The sequence below is a fragment of the Equus asinus genome, chromosome 16, assembly GCF_041296235.1.
Source record: "Equus asinus isolate D_3611 breed Donkey chromosome 16, EquAss-T2T_v2, whole genome shotgun sequence".
In the NCBI taxonomy this organism is placed as follows: Eukaryota; Metazoa; Chordata; class Mammalia; order Perissodactyla; family Equidae; genus Equus; species Equus asinus.
In genome coordinates this window covers 16,083,043-16,106,118 of record NC_091805.1, presented here as the reverse complement: position 1 = coordinate 16,106,118, position 23,076 = coordinate 16,083,043, and positions in this window count along the sequence as shown.

The following is a 23,076-nucleotide window of genomic DNA, read 5'->3' as shown; positions in this document are numbered from 1 at the left end:
AGACACACACACTGGCTTTAGGGATATCTTTAGTGGTGGAACTTGAAATTTGGAACAAAAAACTTAAATGTTGATATATTTACATGAAATTTAACTGAGGAAAACTTGTAGGGAATATAAAATATTGACTAACTGCAAATGCTTCAAAGCTGGAAGAAATCACATAAATTGGATATCAGACTCCTAAGAGAACCCAATGGGCTAAGAGAAAGAGTTTAACACAATAAGAGGAGAATTAATAAAAACAAATAATAATTTTTGGTGCTCAGATTAGTAAAAACAACTCTACAAGTATGAGATTGGGAAGTATGGTTAAGCAACAATCTAAAAAAGACATATGGATTTAGGAGACCACAAGCTCAAGAAAAGTGTTATGTTTCTGCACACAAAAAAAGGCAAATTTACATTGAAACTGTATTGACAAGGGGCTGGCCCTGTGGCTCAGTGGTTAAGTCCACATGCTCTGATTCAGCAGCCCAGGGTTTCACTAGTTTGGATCCTAGGCTTGGACCTAGTACCACTCATCAAGCCATGCTGAGGTCGTGTCCCCCACAGCAGTGCCAGAAGGACCTACAACCAGAATATACAACAATGTACTGGGGGGCTTGGAGGAGAAGAAGAAAAAAAAGAAGAAGTTGGCAACAGATATTAGCTCAGGTGCCAATCTTTAAAAATAAATAAATAAATAAAATAATGTATTAATGAAAGAGTTTGAGGGAAGTGATGGTGATGTCCTGCTCTGTGCTTTCCAGTACGCCCCTCTAGTGTTTTTTCTATTCTTGGAACATAGATAGAACAAACTGAAATGTACTCAGAGATGACAGGTCAATATATTGGGTGGACTCAAAATGAGGTCAAATGGGAAAAATTTTTAAGCATCAGAAGGATGCCTAACTCACGAAAAAAAAGACACAGGGAGATTCATTTTAGTAGCTATTTCAAATACAGGAAGGGTTATCTTTTGTGGAGAATTAGATTTGTTCTAAGGCCACTCATGTCTAGAGACAGTATTAATGGTTCCATATGGTACCTTTATGATACACAGATCATCTGAAAAATCTTCCATCTGCAAAACACTTAGATACCAGTAAATTATTACAAACTTACTTTCAATTTCGAAATAAGAAAAGAAATTCCCCAGGGACTGAAAAATAATGGAGCAGAATTCTGTAGACAGAGTGATTAGTAAGTACCGAAGCTGTGCTATCTCAGGGCAAAAATGGATACCAGGACCTGGAGCTGGATGCTGAAGGACAGCACCTGGGAAGAAGCAGGAGAGACTTCGATCTCCAAAAGGTGGGGAGAAGCAGTGAAAGTGAGGATCACTCTCCCCAACAGAAAGCTGGGTGACTCCCTAGAGTCCTCTTCTCAGCAAAGGTGTGGGTACTCAAAGCATCCTCCTGCCTGTAGCCAGAAGAAGCCTGTTTGTCTCTGCCAAGGTAACAGGTGAGAAAGTAACTACAGCAATAGCAGTAATAGCCCTCTCTGAGAATTATGAGTATGGGCCTAACCTCACGTGAGTCTATCTATTATGGAGACCAGAGAATGGCTGCATCTAAGAAACTCCAAGACAAGTAATTGAATTAAAAGTAGGCTGTATATGCCCAACTGAAACAAACACAATTCCATTCACGAGGGAAGTCTCTCAACTTAGGCTTCTCGAGATAGGTACAGATTAAGTCCTGGTAAATATGGGCTCACAACAGAAAGAAAAGTATCAAATACACAAAGAAACGAGCTACCATGAATGAGAAAACTATGAACAGCAGAAACAATAAATATTAGATTTAGATCCCAAATGGCTTCAGATGTTAGAATCATCAAAGACAAAATATTCAGTATGTACAAAAATATTCAAAGAAATAAACAATAGGCCTCAAAACATGAGCAAGGAATCAGAGACTGTTGAAAATGTTCAAGCAGATTTGAAAAATGACCAAAGAAAACAACTGGAAATGAGATATATAATCATTGAAGTTAAAAGACACAGCTGACTAGAGAATTGGTGACTATAAAATGGAGCTGAAGAAATCACCATCAATCCAGGAGACTGAATCAAGTGGATGGAAAACATGAAAAAGAGATTACAATCGGTAACAGGAAGAAGCGTCGAAGGCACATTATATTTGTAATCAAAGTCACAGAATGAAAGAAGAGAGAGAATGGAGGAAAGGCAATATTCACAAAGTTAATAGATGAAAATTATTAGGAATAGATAGGAAATCAATTCTCAATTTTGAGAATGCAAGTGAATTCCAAGTAGGATAAATAAAAAACAAATTCAGACCTATAGTTATTGTAGGCAAGCTGTGGACTAGTTCCTGCCTTCTACCCCGCAAATATCTAAAATCTCTCTGAGAGCAAAATAAAGGAAAAGCAATCAGACAGCCGAATTCCAAAAGCAGTAATTTAGGAGCCAAAGGCAGGAGAGTAATGTCTTTACAGTGGCAAGAGAATAATAAAGGTCGACCTAGAATTGCGTACTCAGAAAAATTACATTTCAAGAGTAAGAACACAGGAAGAAATTTTTCTTTTAAAACAAACAAACAAAAAACTAGGTGTCATTATCAAAATATCACCCTAAAGAAACTTTTGGAAGAAGTTCTTGGAGAATTTCTTGTACCAAAACTAATGAGGATACCAAAACCTGGAGATGCTGGATTCAGGGTCAGTGGATTTAGTTCATGAATGCTGTGAAACAAATTCGTGAGAACAGCAGCTATGCATCAGACCTGGAAACCAGCTATTTTTCCTGGAACAAATAGTCAGGGGTCTCTGGGCAGAATGTCTTCAGGAAGCAAGTAGATTATCATTCAGAGGCCAGATTATCTTGAAGCTATGGGGAATGTGTGTGATTCTTATATGAACATACAAAACGAGTAAATGCTGTTAGAAATCCTAGTAAAATAAGAACCCTTTGTTAAACAATCATGGTACGTAAATGAAACAAACTAAAATGTTGCATGATATGAAACAATAAATCGAGTAAGGGTAAAAATTTCATAAGGTTTGAATATATGAAACAGTCTTTTTAAGTTGCTTTAAGGTTAGTGATATTCAAGACATAGAGACAGAAATGAAATCTAATCACAATACTTAGTTCGGTAGTAAATAATTTTCACATGGCCATAATAATTTCATTAGTCATTAGTCAGTAGTTCTCCAGAGAAGCAGAACCAATAGGAAAATCAGTGAATGGAGTAACTATGAGGAATCAGCTCACACAATTTTGGAGAGTGAGAAGCCCTCAGATCCGCAGTCCTCAAGCTGGAGACCACAGAGAGCTGATGTGTAGTTTCAGTTCAAGAATGAAGGCCTGAGAACCAGGAAAGCTGACGGTGTAAGTTCAAGTCCGAAAGCTGGCAGACTCCACACCCAAGAAGTGTAGACTTTTCAGTTTGAGTCCCAGGGTCAGAAAAGACTGATGTCACAGCTCAAAGCAGTTCCCTCTTACTCAGCCTTTTTATTCTATTCAGGTAGTTCATGCACTGCATAAAGAGCACATCCACGCTAGTGAGGGCAATCTCACTCAGTCTACCAATCTAACATTAGTCTCAGATAGAAACCCGCTCACGGACACGCTTAGAATAATGCTTGACCAAATGTCTGCACGCTCCATGGCTCAGTAAAGTTGACACACAAATTTAAACAACTTTAAACAACTTTAAAGATGACACACATCATGATAACATAAAGGCTTTATTTTTTGAATTATTAAACAAAACCCAGAAGACTTAATTGTAGTTACAGGACAAAATATTCATGCCACGTACCAAATATTTATGTATCAGTATTACACTACTGTTATGGAAAATGCTTTATAAATATCTTTAGTTAAAGGTAGGAGAGAAAAGATTTAGCCTGAAGCTATCCTGAGATTTTCCTCATATTTCTAAAAAAAATTTTTTTCTGGGGTTGTTTCCTGTGTCTTAGTGTGACCTTCACTCCGGATAGAGCAGCTTGGAATCGAAAGTCATTTACACGCTGACCCACCAATGTTTTTCTCTTTTCCCATGTCACGCTCAGTTATATGTGCATTCCTATATTCTGACAAGAAGACGTGTGAGTGGGTTCAGTTCAGTCCTTCAAAGCGTAACATCACACTTCCTCCTGCAAATCCATGGTCTAAACACAAGAGGTTGTGCATGTGGGGAGGGGAGATTATAGCATCTAATAAATCTTTATTTCAGTATATTGCCCATGAATTTGTCCTAAGTATACAGCTCTAACATTTTGCTTTCTACAATATATATTTTGAATACTATTTGCTTCTAATTTCATTTTTAAATAAATGTAAGCTCATGAAAAAATATACAAAGTACTTAAATATAGTGAGATGAAAAGTAAATACCACCCAAACTTATATCACCTAAACCCAACAACATATCATTTGAAATCATTTCTTTCTGTATCTCCTTCTTACTCCCAACAAAATTTGGGGGATTTTTAACATAGTTTAATTATACTATATTTACAACTTGGCTTCCTGGTTATTATGGAAAATAACAACCTGCTGACATTTTAAAGTACATTCATGCTCTGATCCCACTCAAGACCAACTAAATCAGAATCTCTAGAGATTGGGGTTAGTGATTTTTATTTTTTTAAGCACTCCCTAGTTGATTGCAAAGTGCAGCCAGGGTCGAGAACCACTGGCTTAACATACAAGCATTGTCCACGTCATTAAATAGTTTTCACAAACATTACTTTAAATAGATGTTTGCATTACATGGACATCCTGAGGCATTTAAAATTCACATATTGTTGGATATTTGCGTTATTTTCTACTATATATTTACATATGAATAGATCCAAATATATGTCAAAATCGTCTTACTAGATATTATTATCAGAAGATGCAGATGTGCTGGCCTTTTAAGAGGAGTTAAATTACAAAGAGGACCTAATACCCTGCGATGGCGTATATTTTCTTTTTAGTTCTTTTGGCCATTGATAAACTAGGGGAGAACTGAGCATCATTGCTTGAATTCATGATTTTGCTAAAAATCTAAAATTGATTGATTATAACTTTAACAAGCCTCCAATATATGCTTTCTATTTATTGCTTTACAAATTACATACAAATATATATGAAAATAAAAATAATTTTTTAATTGTGTAGGTTCTTTCGGTGGGGGTTGCAGATTTTTATAACCTTAGTCCTTGAGAATTTTGAAGACTACTATCTCCACACAGTTCACAGAAGAATAATTTATTTTAAGAAATAGAGAAAAATCATATTGTATTTGATTAGGGGGGTTGTGATGAAAAGAGGTATTTTGTCAAAATCCAATTCAGACATCCCTATGGAAAATTAAGACAGTTGGGATTTAGATAGTATCCACTTATCCAATTTCTGCCTCATTGTGTCTTTTTTATTTGAATTAATCTGGGTAATGAACACCCAAACCAAATTATTGTGGGTTGATTACCCATGAAAAGTGGGTTAATTGTTTAATAGCCATGGGTGCAAGTGGGTATAGGTATTTTAATATACATAAACTTGTAGTTGGCGTATTTGATAGTAGCATAAAATACATATACAGTGAAATCAATAATACAGTTTCACATTAAAAGTTGATTAATCTTCTCATTAGCATAATTTAATTGTCTGTAAAATTGGTTGCTAGATACTGGAAAAAATAGTCATCTATTATAATTGTGTTTAAAAAACAAGATTAAATGACTGCTTTCTGAGTACTAAACAAATAAATTTTAATTTTGAGCAAATATTGGAAGAAAAGAGATAGTGCCGCTCACAGTCAAAGGCAAATGTAACAAATGGTTGTTTCCATTATCGGTTCAGCCTGTTAGACTTGGGTATGGTCAAATGCAGCCTCCATGCTCCCATGCAGTTTAAAGTGAAATCTACATAAAATTATTCAATTTCTAAGTAAGAAGGTGGCATCTAATTGAGCAATGCTGGCTAGCATTTACATCCTCTGGGCAAGAAAAATGGACCCAATCAAGAAACACCAACTGTAGCCATCTTTTCTAATTTACTTTCTAAGGTCATTAAGAGGAAGACCTTATTAGAACATAGCTGCCAGAGCCATTATCTTTCCTTCAGCTTCAATAAAGGTGCACAAGATTCTGATAAAAAATGCCAGCATTCAGCTCTCTCATGGCAGAAGCAATGGATCCAATTAAAAAATCCGGCAAATGGATCCATTACATTATGCCCTTTCTTGAGAAAAAAACAACAACAGTGGAACACAAGGGAATAACAAAATAAAAACAACAACCAAAACGGATAGAGAGCTAGGGAGTGAGCATGCTGTATCAGCAGGGAACCTGCAAATGTGGGCAAAAGGTTATTATAAAGTTCACAAAGTTAACAACAAAGGCAACCAAAAGGCTTTACTTGATTGTCAAATCATCACTAATTTTCTATTTCTTTCCTTGTTTTATTTTCCTCTTTTCTTCAACTTGTACTTCAGCTGATTCCTTTTGGTTCTTATGGAAAATCAGCCTGCAGCCTGGTGTTGCTTTTCGTTCTCTTAAGAGATGAAGAAGGAATGATATATTTCCCTTTAGCATTAATTTCAGAGCACAAGTCCTGGTGATGACTGATTGAGAAGCATCTTTTTGGCATAGCCCTGGTAAATTTCCTTCAACTGATTGGGTTGAAAACCAGCAATATCACAGAAATCTCAAGTCCAATTTTTGGTGAAACCCGGAGAGAACCTCTTTGCTGTGCTGGGGCTACCTGTTCCCTTCTTCTATGAGAGTCAACAAAGTTTAGTTTCGTCTCACAACTCAGCAGCTGTGAGATGATTCTTGGTTCTGCAGCCCATGGGGACCTAATTATAGCTTATTCCCCATTCCTTCCACCTCTTTTCCTCTCCGGTACACGGAGGCCCAGGGTTCATAGCTAAGCTGCCTTTCTAGACTGTGCCTTGGAGAGAGCCAGACAGAGAACCCTTCACAACCGGCCATGAACTGAAGTCAGAAACAATAAGAGCAATAAATACCTACAAATGCTGACACTTAAAAGGAACCAGAGATTTCCAAGAGGATGAAAGACGTAGTCACTGGGGAGCTGCAGTTAAATTTCACCTAGAGAAACAGCAAAACAAAACATCAGACAAAAGCAAGAGCAGGCTGACTGTGCCTGAGATTTCATAAACCTCACCCAAGGCAGCAGCGCGGTCAGAGGAGGCCGGGCTGCTCAGCAATGCTCCTCTCTGCACACTAGCCAGATGACTCTCCTATGTTACAAGATGTATTCCCGATTGTACATATTAATTTTGATGCTTGCCTGGAGCCACAATTTCTCATTCTCTGTCAACCAGTGTGGTTAATTATGTACTGTAATGTTTAAATTACAATTCTGATTATTTTTGAAAGATAATTAGACAAAGAAAAAGAAGTAGACAGAGTGGCAATGAAGGTTGTTCAGAAGGTTCTGCTTACAGTAGAAAGACAATATATTCTCCCAGAAGTGAGAATCATTTGTGGCACAGCTGGGCCATGGGGAGACTGCAATGAACTCTTTGGAACCATGCGTTCATATTAATTAAGGAGGGGCCATCTGGTTCAGATAAAAAAGAGAAAATATGATCAATTCTCCTAGATGACTTGTCAAACTTGGAGACACATGCACACTTCCCAGGTAAATTCTCCCCTCTATCTTTTCTATTTCTTTGTTTCAGAACTTCCATTTTGCCCAAAACATAAAAAGAACTTATCTGGCTCATGTCCTTCATTTATTCAGAATCTTAAATACGTTTGATACAAACTCTTATTGTTAATATACAGGTATTTCATTGTTTCACTGTGTCGTATATCTAGTGAAATTTCTTTGAAGTATTAGATGAGTGACAGTCTCGTGGATACTTGGTCAATTCTTTTCCAACAATGGAGCTATTCATGTAAATTTAACACATGCATTCATGTAATTATCGAACGTATTAGTAGGTGGATTTGTGCCAAGTAGGGAATAAATATTCAATTAAAAGAAATTAGCTCTTAATGTGTTTCTCTGGCAATATCAAAGACATATTTGGCATGAGGTAGTAACTTCTTTTTATTTTAAAATCTGTTTCTACTAACTTTTTTTTTATACACACTAATAAAGCCAAGTAGGCATAATCACTCAAGTCATAGCTTCAAAGAATGACACTCAAGAGCCACATCCAGGGTGCAACACTATCCCCCAAATTCTTTTGCTTCCTTTCCTTTTTCCCTGCCTCCCTCTTCTGATACTTTTCCTTCCATCCTTCCTTCCTTCCTTCCTTCTGTAAACACTTGAGCAAATTTTGTATTATTTCAGGCACAAGTTTAGGCACTGGGGAAACAAACAAAAAACCAAACAAAAGACTGTAGCAGAAGGAAAAACAAGTGATTGTGATTTCATTTAATGCAATGAATGCTTTTTCACCTTGACTTTCGCTGTGCTAAAAATTATTGGTAGTGAATACGATTGAGTAGTTTGTTCTAGTTAGTCGGTGCTTCAGGGAAGCTGGACAAAGGCCAAATTACCCTGTGACACTGAGTCCCAAACCAGAAAAGTGGTCTCCAACAACTTTTATTATCATGTGAAATCAGTAGATTTTCTAAACACTAATAAAGTATTTCAAAAGTATTGGTAATAGCATAACATAAGGAGTAAAAGTACTGGCTTTGGCTTCACACAGATTTGGTTCCTAATATCAGGGTCAACTCTTAATAGAGGTGTGACTTTGCATAGGTTACTTAATTGGTCTAAGCGTCAATTTCCCTATCAATGAAATGGAATACAACTGTTTTGTTCTGAGGATTAAATGACATAATGTATGTAAAGTGCTCACTACAAGGCCTGGCTCATATAATTAATAACTATATTATTATTTCTATTACAATTATTCCAAAATTTGAAACAGCCATTCTGATTGTTCAAAATCACTGCCAGACAGTTCCCCCACGTGCATAAATAGCTACCCAATGGTGGTTTTCCCAACAGGAATCCAATCTAATATAATTTAAGACAGGTAAACCCATCTGTTCTCTTAGTTCTTAAAAGGACACTAGATTTCTTTAAATGAGGACTTAGGAATACAATACTGCCTTTAATGGTTAAGTAGACTCATGACTAAATCAATACTAATGCAAAGAAAAAGCAGTGTGTGACTAGAAGCGGGAATGTAATCTTTACATCCCATTGATTATAACTGAGTTCACAAAGAGCGAAAGGAGTTGTTGGCTCTTTTGAAGTGCCTAGGTTAGCTTCTATCTAACCAATCGGGGATAATCTCTTGCTCTATTGACCTTTGTAAAATGGTTTGCCAGGAAAAAGCTCAAGTCCCCAGACAATGTTTACTACTACATGCCTGACTGTTGTCTAGGGAAGATAATAATCAAGAAAGTCAGAAGGATAAAGAAAAAATCGTAAGGAGGTTTTCATGACTTTTACAGAAGATGATTCCAATCAAATCTCTCAGTAATAAAATAAATTGTATTGGAAACATTTAGAGTAATAAGTACGATAATTACTTTATTGTTGAATGACCTCATGAAAATATTCTAATGCCCACTGGGAGGTAGTTACCCTCACTGGAGTTGTTTTGGTGGCCAGACAGGACTGTATACTAACTCGATTATTCTTACCCTAAATATCTTGTTTCCTGTTAGTAATTTAATTCCAGTTTCTACTTTAACATGCCAATCTTGTATTGAAATTTAGTTTCTTGAGATCTTAAAACACTCCCAAAACAGACAACATGGTTTCCAACAGCTAGAATCTATATATTCTTCGTTTATAAATTGTGTTGCTTCTTCTTACAACTCTGTTCTAAAAAGGAAGTCAGCAAAGATGGATTGTAAGGAAAAAAAAAAACCAGAAATACATCTCTAGTATTTTTTTTCAATCAGCAAATGCAGGAAATCAATAGAAAACAATTCAAATTACGGATGTCTCAATGCATAGACTACAGGTAAGGATAAGAAATACCGCATCTTAGATAGCCTCTTCTCATGATGTAAAGCCTAGAAATGTCAGCTGCCATGTGAAAAACCTCATCAGCCTTAGTATAGACAGGCTATCTCATCTCGTAACCAATAGTGCAAAATAATAATGATAAGAAAATACCAATGTTGCATCCCGGAAGTGACCCAATTCAATTATTCATCAGCAAAATGGAGGCACGTAAAATTGCTGTCAGCTTCTGGAATAAGAGAGCATGGCACATTTGAAAAAGACAAAGGTTTCCCACTCATTGTTTTTTGGTCAAGAATTCTAGCTACCAATTTGTCAATTGAATCACTGACCGAATAGTTTAGTTCTTTTACATAACTTTGTTCTAGAGCAAATTAAAGAAACCTGTTTCTGGTAACGGAGATTCAGCTCCTTCCCAGGAGAATTACTAGAAGATTAGGAGGAATTTGGGGTAACATATTACAATGAATGTCATAAATATCTCACCCTTTTAATTTGGTTTTAATAAGATACTTAATCTCTGGTGATTATACATCAATTGAATATTAAAAACACATTTGTTGAAAATTTGAACCACTAAGAATAAGCTACAGTAGGTAACTATTGCATAGTTTTTAACATTGTATAAATAAGCCTGAAAGGAAAAAAAAATCCATGTTTATTCAGCAGCATTTATTTTTATTTGAAGGGTTAGAATAAATACAGTCATCTCAGTACAGTATGTTAAAGACCAATAGAATATTCAGAGCATATTAAGCAAGATTTAGTAACCATAAATTTGATATGTGTCCATGATATAGCTGCTCATCTTCAATAAATAGGTTTTTAATAAGCAGTTGGTATTTATTCAACAAAAGCAACTGTTACAATGAATAAATTAAATGCCTATTTAAGACACTTCATGCAGCATAAAGAGGTAGCACTATTTCCCTGTGGTACCAGAAATGATCGTGTTAATACGGGAGTGAAGCCTGTGCTCTAACACCCCGTGGTCCGTGGGAAGCATGTCATGCTCTGCACTGCAGCACGACCAGCATTACACAGCATGAAGAGTCACAGCCATGAAGAATCAAACAGGAATTTTGACAAGACTCTGTTGGCTGAAATCACTGCAATCCTTAAATATCAACCCAGAGAACATAAAAAAGAGAGCAAGTCTCCATTTATTTTCAACAAGAAATATGCCACTGAGCCTAGAAGGTGATTTGCCAACTCACCACTTGGCGTGTGTATGCAGTGTGGGAATCATGGGCGCTGCTTCACCAGCCCTGAAGCATGAAGTTTCTGAAATTATTATGAACTCCATTGGTATATTTCCAGTTGATTTCCCAGTACCATTCAATTTTTCTTATATGAGTGTTTTTACAGAAAATCCATATATTTTGATCATTTATTGTTGTCATTTATTATACTACAGGCTTAAACGATAGAGAAGAATCATGTTGGCTATCAAATCTCTTTGTAACCAGCAACACTTACCTTAAATAGATGTGAATATTTTAACATAGTACCTCATTGGTTGTACAAGATTAGATGAATGGATAGCTTGCATTACATAAATGAAGATGATTCTGTTTTTATTTAAATTCTTCATAGCAAGCATCTTATAAAGCAACTTAGTGTTCACAATCAATTCAGTTATTAGAATGCTGCTTTCTTCCAGTGAAGAGGAAACTCATTATAAAACAAAACGTATTTCTATTCATCATTGTCTTTTCTTGCTTTTGACTAGCCACAAGGTTTTTTGCCAACTTTTGCATATGGAAAATGGAACTATACTATGAAGATCCTAGGGATTCCTGGAGAATTGTTCTTCTGCAGCTGTAGCCATCTATTATATACCTTGTTGGTGAAATAAATCATGGCCTTTCCTTAACTAACCTGCCAGGCCTAAAATTATAAGCTCACATGTAGCTTAAGGTTTTATTTTCAGGGACTTGCAATATAATAAATATAGAGATAATACAAAGGGACACATTTCCAGGTTCTTTAAATCCCAGGAATTTAATTCTTAGCAAACTCTTTGAATAATTTCTTGAAGGCAGGTTCTGAGTAAGGAGAGAGAGTCACAGTAAACTCTGTGGTAAGGACTCTTATTAAGCAACTGTGAAATGAGTCTTCAGGCTTAAGGGAGGAGGCAGACACATTAGTTAATGCTTCCTGGACAACAATTTGATTCTAATTCCAAGAAGAAAGAAAGGAGAGGGCTGACATAATGGATAAAACAATCACCCTGATTCTCCTCCAGCTCCTCTCCATTCCTACCCATGGCTTCAACACTTATTAATGTTTGGAGTTTTCCCTCTTCAAACCATTATGCTGGATAGAAAGCAGTATGTGTGTGTCTGTGTGTGTGTGCATATTTTATATATGTAAGCTTAATTTCCTGCATCTTTTGTTTTCTATGATCAAAAGTGGAAGACACACACACACACAATTGAGATAAGGGAAAGGAGAAACTATGGGGAACATTGAGGGGCCTTCAATAATCAAAACCACCCCTCTTATATCACTTCTTGACAATTTGAGAAATAGGGTAAAAAGTAAAGATGAAGGTTACAGTAGGCAAAATTCTAAGATGACCCTCAAGATTGCCTGCCTCCCCTCCCCCAGTGTACATGTACTGTATAATCTCTGGGACTGTGAAGACGGTAAATTTTATTTCTGTGACTAGGTTTTGTTATATGAGACAGTTGACCTTAATGAGCTCTGTAAATACCAAAAAGTTTTCTCTGTCTGGTCCCAGAAATCAAAGATTAAAAGTATAAGAAAGATAGATTTGCCATTGCTGGGTTGAAGATGGAGGGGGTCATGTGGTAAGGAATGTGGGTGACCTTAGGAGCTGACAGCAGGACCTGCTAAAAGCCAGAGAGGAAATGAGGCCTTCAGTCCTACAGCGGTGAGAAAGTGAATTCTTCCTACAACCAGTTAGCATAGATGAGAACTCCAAGAACAGATGAGAACCTCAATCCAGGCCAACATCTGGATTTCCGCCTAGTGAAATCCTAAATGGAAAATCCGGCCACACCACGCTCCGACTTCTCACTTACAGAAACCATGAGAAAATAAATGTGTATTGTTTACATCTCTAAATTTGTGGCAATTTGTTACAGATCAATAGAAAACTAACACAGAGGCAAAAATACCACTTATATTATTGATAGAAATTATGTTGGAGAAGTTCGACTAATGCAAGAGCCAGGTGAGGTTGGTCTCTAATCTCCAAAATTAGGGATTTGCTAACCCGTCACAGGCTGCTCTTGGCTGGAACAGGCCTTTCCGGGTAAATGGAATTCGCACAGATAAGACATTCATTAAAGAAGAGCAGAGGAGAAACTGAGCTCACAGAAGTCAGGCTCCCTCCCAAGAAAAAAGATGGAATTAGTCTGAAAATTTTTGTTGTTTTTCCCAAGTTGACTCAATCATTTACTTCATTCCACCTCTACAGAGGCACAGCAAGTAAAAAGTTAAAGACCCAGAGTTACAGTAATTTTTCTGTTTTCACTGGAAGGAAGTATTAAAAATGGGGAAGAATTAGCTCCCAGTAAAAAGAAAGAAAGAAGAAGGGAATAAAGAGAGAAGTGGGCGGGCAAAGGCCCTGTCTTAATCATCTTAATATCTAATACCTGTGCTTGGTTTAAAATCATTGCTCAGTAAAAGCTTATTGAAAGAAAAGTTGAATGGTAGAATGAATTATTAATATATTTTCTTTTAAACTTAAAATAATGACATTTCACTTGACAACAGGGACACCAAAATTATATTTAGGTATGTAGTAAGAGAAGCATAATAAAGTAGCAAAACACAGCTTGAAATCATAAAGAGCCATGTTAAAAAACTAATCAGCTAACACCTTGAGAATTAACTTCATCTCTATTCATCATCTGTACATTAGAGCCACTGCGAACTCATGGGATCATTGGAAAGATGGGATGAGAAAACCTATGGATAGTGCTCAGCACAGTACTTATCTCATAGTAAATGGTTATCAAATGGATGCCATGACTCATTTGTTAACCAGTTCTTCAATGTTTATGGACTCAGACTTTCTTGTGACAAGTACACTGTCAGTGTAGGCTTTAGCAAGAGAAAAGTTGATGACACTCCATGGCAACTGTTCCCATGCGGTAGCTTAGTTTTCAGGCTGCATTAATCTGACATTTCCACTCCAACAGGAAGCTTCAGAATCCTCCCTTGCGGTGAAGGAAATGGAAAATTAAATACCTCCACTTTGGTGTATCAACTTATAAGTAATACTCATCACCATTTGTCAAAGTCTTTGCCCGTCACTAGTCATATGACCCTGCTCAATGGCATGGGGAGCTACAAAATTTAATCTCCCACTAGCCCAGAAAAGGGAAGAGAATCCAAAGTATTGGTGTGCATTAATAACGTCTTTCGCATCAAATTTCCCATCCGTTATTTACTTTAGTTCACCCGCTACGCTCCCACCCTTGAAGAAAACATCCAGACCTCCCCTTCCTGGACAAGAACCTGAACTGGCAACAATTCTCTTCTGAACAATCGCGTCTACTCAGTGCTCTGTTTCCTTGAAGGTCACTATTCACACTGCATTCTGAATATCAAAATGCAAAGGCACAGATATTGGAATGGGGGAAACTTGGCTTTGCTTTTAGAAAATAAGTTCTAAAAAAAAATAACGACATGGTGAGCAGAACAACTACTGAATTTTTGGCTTTGTTACTAGAAAGAAACATAGTATTCAAAGACAGCAGTTCTAGTCTTGTATTTTTGATATCAGTCAAACCACAGTTGCATTATGTTGTGTTCTGGGCAATTCACTTAGGGATAAAGATACACTGTAATGCATTCAGAGAAGAGCAAGCAGAAGGGTGAGAAAATTCTATGCCAAGTTACATGAGCAAAAGTTGAACTAAGAGATGGGGGCACAAAGCCAGGAAATGAGCACCCTCAGGCAGGACATGATTGCTGTCTTCAAACATTTGAAGGGCTGTCACATGGGAGAAACATTAGACTTGTTCTGTATAGCCCTAGGGTATAGTGAGAACCAGTCGGTGGAAGCAAAAACCAGACCTAATTTGGCTTACTTTAAGGAAGATCTAAAACCAAACCACAATGTATTAGGCTTCCTCAGGAGGTAGTAAGTTCCCTGTCAGAAAAATAATTCAAGCCAACTGATAGCCGTGTGATAGGGATATTGCAGAAAGATTTCAAGCATGAAATAGAGATTGGACAAATATCTTTAGGTAGCGTAACCACGTGATTTATCACCCAAACCCAGACCAGAGAAAAAACGGGTGGTATTAACAATTGTGCCAGAAAAATCAGCATAAACTGGAACGGTCCCAAGCAAAGTACGACTTGCAGGCTTCCTATATTTAGGGTTATCTTCCAACTTTGAGATTATTTTGCATTATCTCTTAACACTAAAATATCAATAGCAGTTTAATAATTTACATTCCTGGGTGTATTTGCAAAACAGAGGATTTCTGAACAGTCAATCATGAAATTTCCTTTTTTTTTGGAAATTGCAGTAAGCCCATAGGGGATGTTTTGAACAGGTTCGCATCTTTGTTTTGTAGCTTTAAATCTCATTGTGCAGTTGCCCTCATGGAAGATTTGGTTACAAATAAGGTTAGTCCAGAATATAACTACACAACAAAATGCATAGCGTATATTTAGCAAGCCACGTGAAAAGATTTCATGGTCTCCCAGATTTGTCTACAGGCTAATCTAGTCAGACAAGGAAGGTGAATTGAGAACCGACTGTGAGGCGGGTGCTATAGTAGGTACTATGCACTATTCAGTCTGACAGCATCCTCAAGAGGTGGGCATTATCACCTTGTCATGTAGGTATTATTGTCTCCATTTTATAGACAAGAAAACTAAGTTTGAGGGAGGTTCCATAACTCGTCCAAGGACGTAAACTCAGTAAGTGGGAGAACAAGAATTTGAATCCATATCTCTCAGAAGCATATGCCTGCAACACTCCAGGAGGTCAGTATAGGATAACAACCTTAATGAACCAAAAGAAGATCTGATATTTGAATACGACAGCTAATATTCATATAGTATTTTAGAGTTTCTGCATCACTTTCATTCATTTATTATCAACTTTTAGAGCATGTACTAGGTTCCAGGCATTAATCTGGACAACTGGGGATGCTAAAACAGAATTAATTCTACAAAAGAAAAGTGTGGAATTACAACTAGATGAGATGTGCATTACTTCTAGCTTAGTTTGCCTTTCTTTCAGTCTTAAAAGCAATGGGAGTACGTGACATATGTGAGAATTTTCCTTCAGCTGAGAAATGGTTGGTAATGGATGAGAGGAGGAAAGAAAGAGAAACTCTTCTAAATTGCAATATGAAGGAGATGTCTCCCGCGTGGTGGGGAGGGTGGGTTGAACTGAAAAAAAGGAAGCAAGGAGAGAGGGTAGGGGGTCTTTGAAGTGGTCCACCTGTGAAGTGATCTAAGCGACCTGTGGTGTTGGGAGCTGGTCAGAAATGTACAGGAAACACACACAATTTTATCCTCATAACTAACATGGAATCAAAGCATGGATTATTACTATTTACCACATGTTATGGATCAGAATCCTGAGTTACCAAGAACCACATACATTGTAAAGCTTGTGCTCATCCCTTTCCACTACATGGTGCCAGGAATGGTTGTCAGAAGCAATGACAAAACTCTAAAACAAAGGATACGAATGTGACAAGTAAGAGTGAGGGTCCTTTCCATATTGCCTTTCTCCAGATCACTTGAACATTTTGAGTTAGAACACTAGCATTTTAAGCTCTTGCCCTTTTTCTCCCACCTCCCTCACATTCTCATTTTCTGTAAAATTACAAATAAAGTAATGAGCAACAGACAGAAATTTCAGCTTAGCTAAACTAAAGCAAGAAGGCTGAAGGCAAGGAAATAGTTCTGTAATGTGTTTCAAGGAGAAATTCCAAAACAGAATGAAATATTTCCTGGTGTAAAAATGCCCTCAGTGGACTGAAAAATTTCCTTGGAACCCAAGACAACAGGTAAAGTCTGTTCCTCATTAGCTTGTGCGATAATGACCCAATCTTACATTTTCTATTTCTTTGGAATTCATTTGTTTTCATTACATCAGGTGGTTGTTATTATGATGTGTTAATGGGCTTCAAGCAGGGCTGTCCTCTGTGACTCAGACTCTGATTACTAAAATGAGAGTTTTGATATTTCTTATTATACAACTCAGTTTGCATTCCAATTGTTAGTATTCTTGTCCACTAGAGTAGTGCTCTGAATTTCAAAGGCATGCAAAGGGAAGAAAGTGAGAATTTGATTTTTATTTTCAAGTCTAGAGTCCTTTCATCTAAAAGTTTGTCTTTTATGACTTTAGCATCATATTTCAATTCTTTTATGCCCCTAGTCTCATTGCTAAAATCTTTTAGAACATGTTTAAACACGGAAATACACTCACAATTTCCCTCTCTCTTCGTTTTTCCTCTTGGGTTCATAGGCCGTTTTCTGACATAAGCAGCTTCTCCTTCTTTTTGCCTTCTTCTCATCCTATTCCCAAAGGAACTATCCCTAGCTATCCAGGTCATGACCTTTTCATGCAAGATGATTGTAACGAACTTCTCTCCCTAGTTACTTTTAAAGATAAATAAGTTAGATGAATTGCTCCTAAGCTTTACATCTCTTCAAGGGTGAGCCCACTGCTGATACAATATCAGTGCTTCTCTCTTTTGTGTATAAAAAATGAAAGTCTTGAAGCCAGAGATCAAATTCAGTTTCTTTATAAGACTGAAGAGAGTACCATGATCCTTCTAGTCTGATTCAGCCTAGGGCTATTTTTCAGAAGCTCATACTAAACAGATTCTACAAATTGAGCATTTCCATACTGCCCATTCTGTTAATCCAGAACCTCCCTGATCCCGAATGCATACTTCTCTTTGCTCTGTACTAACAAGAACGGCAAACTCCCTATTTAACCGGATAACAAATGAACTTTTTAAAATGCCTTAATCTATGTTTACACACACAAGATGAGATTGGTGTTTACCTAAGGGGACCGTCTTTACTCACTAATGTGCACTTCACAATAACCTAAGAAAACAAAAACAACCTTCTCACTCCCAGGAAAATGGTACTTGTGATAATTACAGCAATACTAAACAGCCCTGCTTTTCCAGACACGACAGACATACATTTGGTTGAGCACATTTTTGGTCTGTGTCTATGGAAAGATTCCGTTATATTTTCTTTGTTTGGGTAATTGTCAATGTTATTGCTGTTTATAACATCGGACTTGCGGATCAGGCTTGCATTTCTGACTGCCTCAGCTTTTGTTGATGTCTACCACATATTGGTTTACCTTACATTATTTCTCTCCACCTCCCCCGCCCCCAGAACATTCAGCATCACAGATGGCATTTTATAGACAGCTATTTCTGTCTAAGTGTGGGTGTTTAACTTTGCATTCGGCTGAGGACAGAAGATGTCACAAGGGCTTTGTCCTCTAAAGTGCGCTGTTACATTGCTGCTTCCCTTTAAAGTTAATTGTATGTTTTCTTGTCGCTGATTAAATAGATGTTCTGAATGTGTCCATAAGCAGTCCTTTCTATTTTCTCCTGTTTGTTGGGGTCACATTGCTTTTATAAAGACTCACTTTAACAGCTGTTTTGAGATCTTTATAATATGGAAATTTAGAAAGGAACTGTTGAGGAGTCAAGGAATTGAAACACACTGGGACAAAAATAATAGAGATAAACTAAAAGCAAAGTGCAATCTATTTCATAAAAGATATTCATTTTCATATACAGAATAGTTACACCTATGACTGTTTCATTGGATGGAATATAAAATGTGACCATATCACCTCAAGATATGGTCTTTTCTGGAACTGAAGAACTCAAACAAATGAACAAGACAAAAGGATATTTTTTAATGATATTTAGCCTATTAATTGATCTAATGACTATTGACCAAACATTGTAAACAAATGACAACTACAGAAATCAAAGGGATTACAGTAAAGATGCTATCATTTATTTGTCTACCAAGAAAAGAAGCATTCTTATTGTTTAATGGAGTCTTTGAAAATTCAGCCGTTTCAAAATAAAACCAAGAAAGGTAAAAGAAAAACCAGAAGATGTAAGAAAGAGGAAAAGTAGGAAAAAAGTGAAAAAAGAAGATAGCAAAAGATTATAAACAATTTGTGGCAGAATTGTTGGCAGAAGTTGAAGTAGCAAGTAAACAACAGCTATATAATCACAAACTCAGACGCCTGTGGGGCAGATAAATCAGATAAGTGACGGAAGGTAAAGGTGATTTATGTGGAGATCCTGAAAAACTCATTTGTAATTTAAATCCATAAGAATATTCTTTCCTCTCACAAATAAACATGCTCTCTCGTTTTTCTTGTGGCCTACCTGTTATTCTCTGGCTTCTGATAGAGATACGGGTACAAGGAGTATTTCACTCTCCTCAAAGCTGCGTAGTCACAGTGCAAGTGTGCTGATAAGCAGCAACTGGCAGGAGGCCTCAGCATTAGGGAAACAAAAAGCACAGCTGCTAATTTAATAAAAGTATGATAGACTGTAGATTCATTAACGGCAGAAACATTCATTATCTATCCTCCACACTCACTCTAGTGCTTGACCCATAGAAGGCATCAAGAGTTTATTGAATTAAATTAATTTTTACAAACATAAAGAAGACCAAGTGTTAGAATGAAACAAGGATAACTCCACAAACAATGAGAGGTAGGGGATCAAATGTGTTCATGTCCCTCTCCACACTGTAACATTTGAAAACCATCTCCATCCGTTGACACGTGTGCTTGAGTACGCGTGTATTTATGTATGCGTATAAACATTTGTCTACACCTCAAAAAGTCTCACATCCTGTGGCCTTGTGGCCACAAAGACATGCTTATGATGATAATTTAGTAGTCTGGTGAGGGGGTAAGGCCAGGAAGGAAAGAGCAAGATGAAGGATGTTGACAAACACATGCCATCTGTCTCCATGCCCATTCAGTGTTTTGATACAATAATATGTATCCCCATAATGTGTCACCAACAAAGTCTAAATTATGCTCACTGGGAGAAGGTTAAATGAGCACAAAAATAAAGAGTGCATTTTTAAAGATCTAGAATTAGAATTCTAAAGGCTCAAAGTAGAAGGGAAATAATTCCACTACTCCTGAAATTTTTTGTGTAAACTCTTTCTTGTCTTAATGGCCCAGTTAACAGAGGTTGCTACAAAGTGCCCCTGCAAATAATATCTCACAGCAAGCCTTGAGGGATGCAGGCATTTTGTTTGAGAATAGCATTAAGCTCAAGTTCCTAGCTCAATTACATTTAGCATTTTACTTTGGAAATTTCTATTATATGTGAAACTAATAGCCTGTCCTGTGTTGTCCTGAATAGACGGAAAGCAGTGTACAAAATTATTAAACTGGCTTTCCAGGGTTAAGCGAAGTAGGAAGACAAGGTACTTATCCATACAAGTCAGTTAAAAGACTTCTATTTCTTTATACGCAGGCTTTGGGAAACATTATATACCAGAAGGATTGACCTCCATACTCATTTCTCTTAGCTAGTCAAGAACCTATCTTTATATTATCCACATTTGCTGATTTGTTCGAATTACCAAGGATATATCACCGAATTGTTTAACTACACATATTTCAATCATGTCATTTAATATATATGAATTATTCAGAAAATTTTTAAAAAACAGCATCCTTTTATTGAATAACTAACTAGCTAATCAATTAATTACTTCAACAACAGTTTGTTAAATAGCAAGCCCTTAAATAAAAAAAAATTAAATAGCAGGCATTGGGTGGCTGTTAGCAATGCAGAGACATTGTTCCAGCTTCCTAGACCCCACAGACAGCCTTGGGCTACTTGATCACAAGATAGTTTGCAACACGTGGATTTTTATTCATCAAATGATTTATTTATTCTAAAGATCTAATCCTTGCACCCTCTTGTTTACATCAAGCTTGTGCATGATAAACTCAAATTATTTTTCATTCTGGTGTTGGGGAAACCATGCAGTCCCATGAGGTAAGATACTTATTCACTTATTAGATTTCTTGTTCTACAGAACTTTCTGGACAACACAGCACTTCTGCATTGAGGAATTCTGCTATCTATGTTTTATTAATCTTTTCATCATTACCTCCAAATTCAACAAGAAATAAAATGCATTTTTCTGTGTGGCACAGAATGAAATATGCACTGGAAATTCAAAGCATCGTTATGATCAATTAATAATTTATCAAATTTATATATTTAGGAAGCTTAAAACAACACAAAACAAAATAATGGTGCTATGACCATCTTCTACTTCCTTTTTCAATTATTTTCCAACTGCTGCTCGATGAGAGGAGAAGGCTGCTTCTTCTGCTCTAAAGAAAAATTATCTTCAGTATGGATTTCAGGATCTAGATGGAAATTGGGAGGCGGAAAAAGAAAAGTAGAAGAGAAAATTAGAATAAAAATCCTGAAGCTCCTCTTCCTGTGAATATTGGTCTTGGACACACAGTAATTTTGCTTACCAATTTAAACAAATCGGGGACGGAGGCTCTCTCAGAAGTAATAATGGGCATGAAAGGACTGTGGAGACAAACGGGGACTCCTCAGTGGTAGTTCCTAAGCAAGAATGGTCATTGCAGATTAATATTTCTACCCATTGGGCCATTTTTCAAGACTGCTTCCTAGGTCCACACTTCTCTGGGTATTGTCTGAGAGCTGCATTTTAATCCTGAATTGCTGCAAACTAGAATACATCAACAGTTGAGTTTTTAAAAGTTTATTCAGCACTTAGTTTAATGAAGAGTGAAAGCACATGATCGCTAAAATACTTTTCAGATCTCTGAACATAAAGCTTATTGCTAATATATTTATCAGTTCATAGTAACAATATATATTACTTTATCATCTTCCTGTGCCAGTCAGCTCACCTTATCTGACTTTAAGGGGAACTGTCTGGAAGAGAAGTTAGTATTTTTAAAAAAATACTTAAAAAGAGAAACCCTCTGGGGCTGGCCCCGTGGCCGAGTGGTTAAGTCTGTGCGCTCCGCTGCAGGCGGCCCAGTGTTTCGTTGGTTCAAATCCTGGGCGCAGACATGGCACCGCTCATCAAACCACGCTGAGGCAGCGTCCCACATGCCACAATCAGAAGGACCCACAACGAAGAATATACAACTATGTACCAGGGGGCTTTGGGGAGAAAAAGGAAAAAATAAAATCTTTAAAAAAAAAAAAAAAGAGAAACCCTCTGACCAGTTTCTTGACCATACGATGCACCAGTATGAATCTTGAACCTGCGACTAATTGTTTCCAGGCACTAACACTTTACAAAGAGTAGAATATACTAATGAGATATTGTTCTAATTCCACAGCTATTGTATTTTTTCTTTTTTGCAGAGTTAGCCAAGCATTAGACATTTTGTTCAGAGTAAAAACGTTAATTTCCTTACTACTAGAAATAAGCGTTTTTGTTTCTGGGCATTTCTCTCTAAGGTGGAAACAGTTTGTGTAACACATTTGGCATGTGGCAATTTTAAAATGTATGAGATCAACTCCTTTCCATGGGTACCTTGCACAGTGCTCGAATTCTTGCAAGTAATATTCTCTTACACAGTTGAAATCCTAATTGATAAATAGTTTAGTACTCCATCCTCAAACCTCTCCCACAATGGAATCCACTGCAAGGACTCACACTGTACAGTGTCTTGAGTAACTAAATTCATTGTAAGGATTGCAACACAGAAATGAACTCTCCATAAATATTAAAGATTATCTGGCCCTCACAGATGTTCACTCTGCTGATTATCTGCAAAGTTTTTGGATCAAATGTTCAATATGAATATGTTAGTATCCAGCAAAGATTGGTTTTGGCAGGGTATGTGTTGATATCAGCAGGAAATAAATAGGAAAACATTAAAAGGTATGAAACCTAAAAACAATAGCTTAAAGGTGTTTTGTAAACTACAGATGGCTTATACCATTTAAGCAAATAGTTGCTGTGGGAGGAGAAACAGTCAGGACTGAGAAAAAAGGAAATCATTTGAAAATTATGTCTCCCATGCAATATGTTGTAATTAAAGCAGAGATAAGCAATGTGGAAATTGCCTCTTATTATCTCTCCTCATATTATAGGAGAGATGAAGTATGCTAGCATAT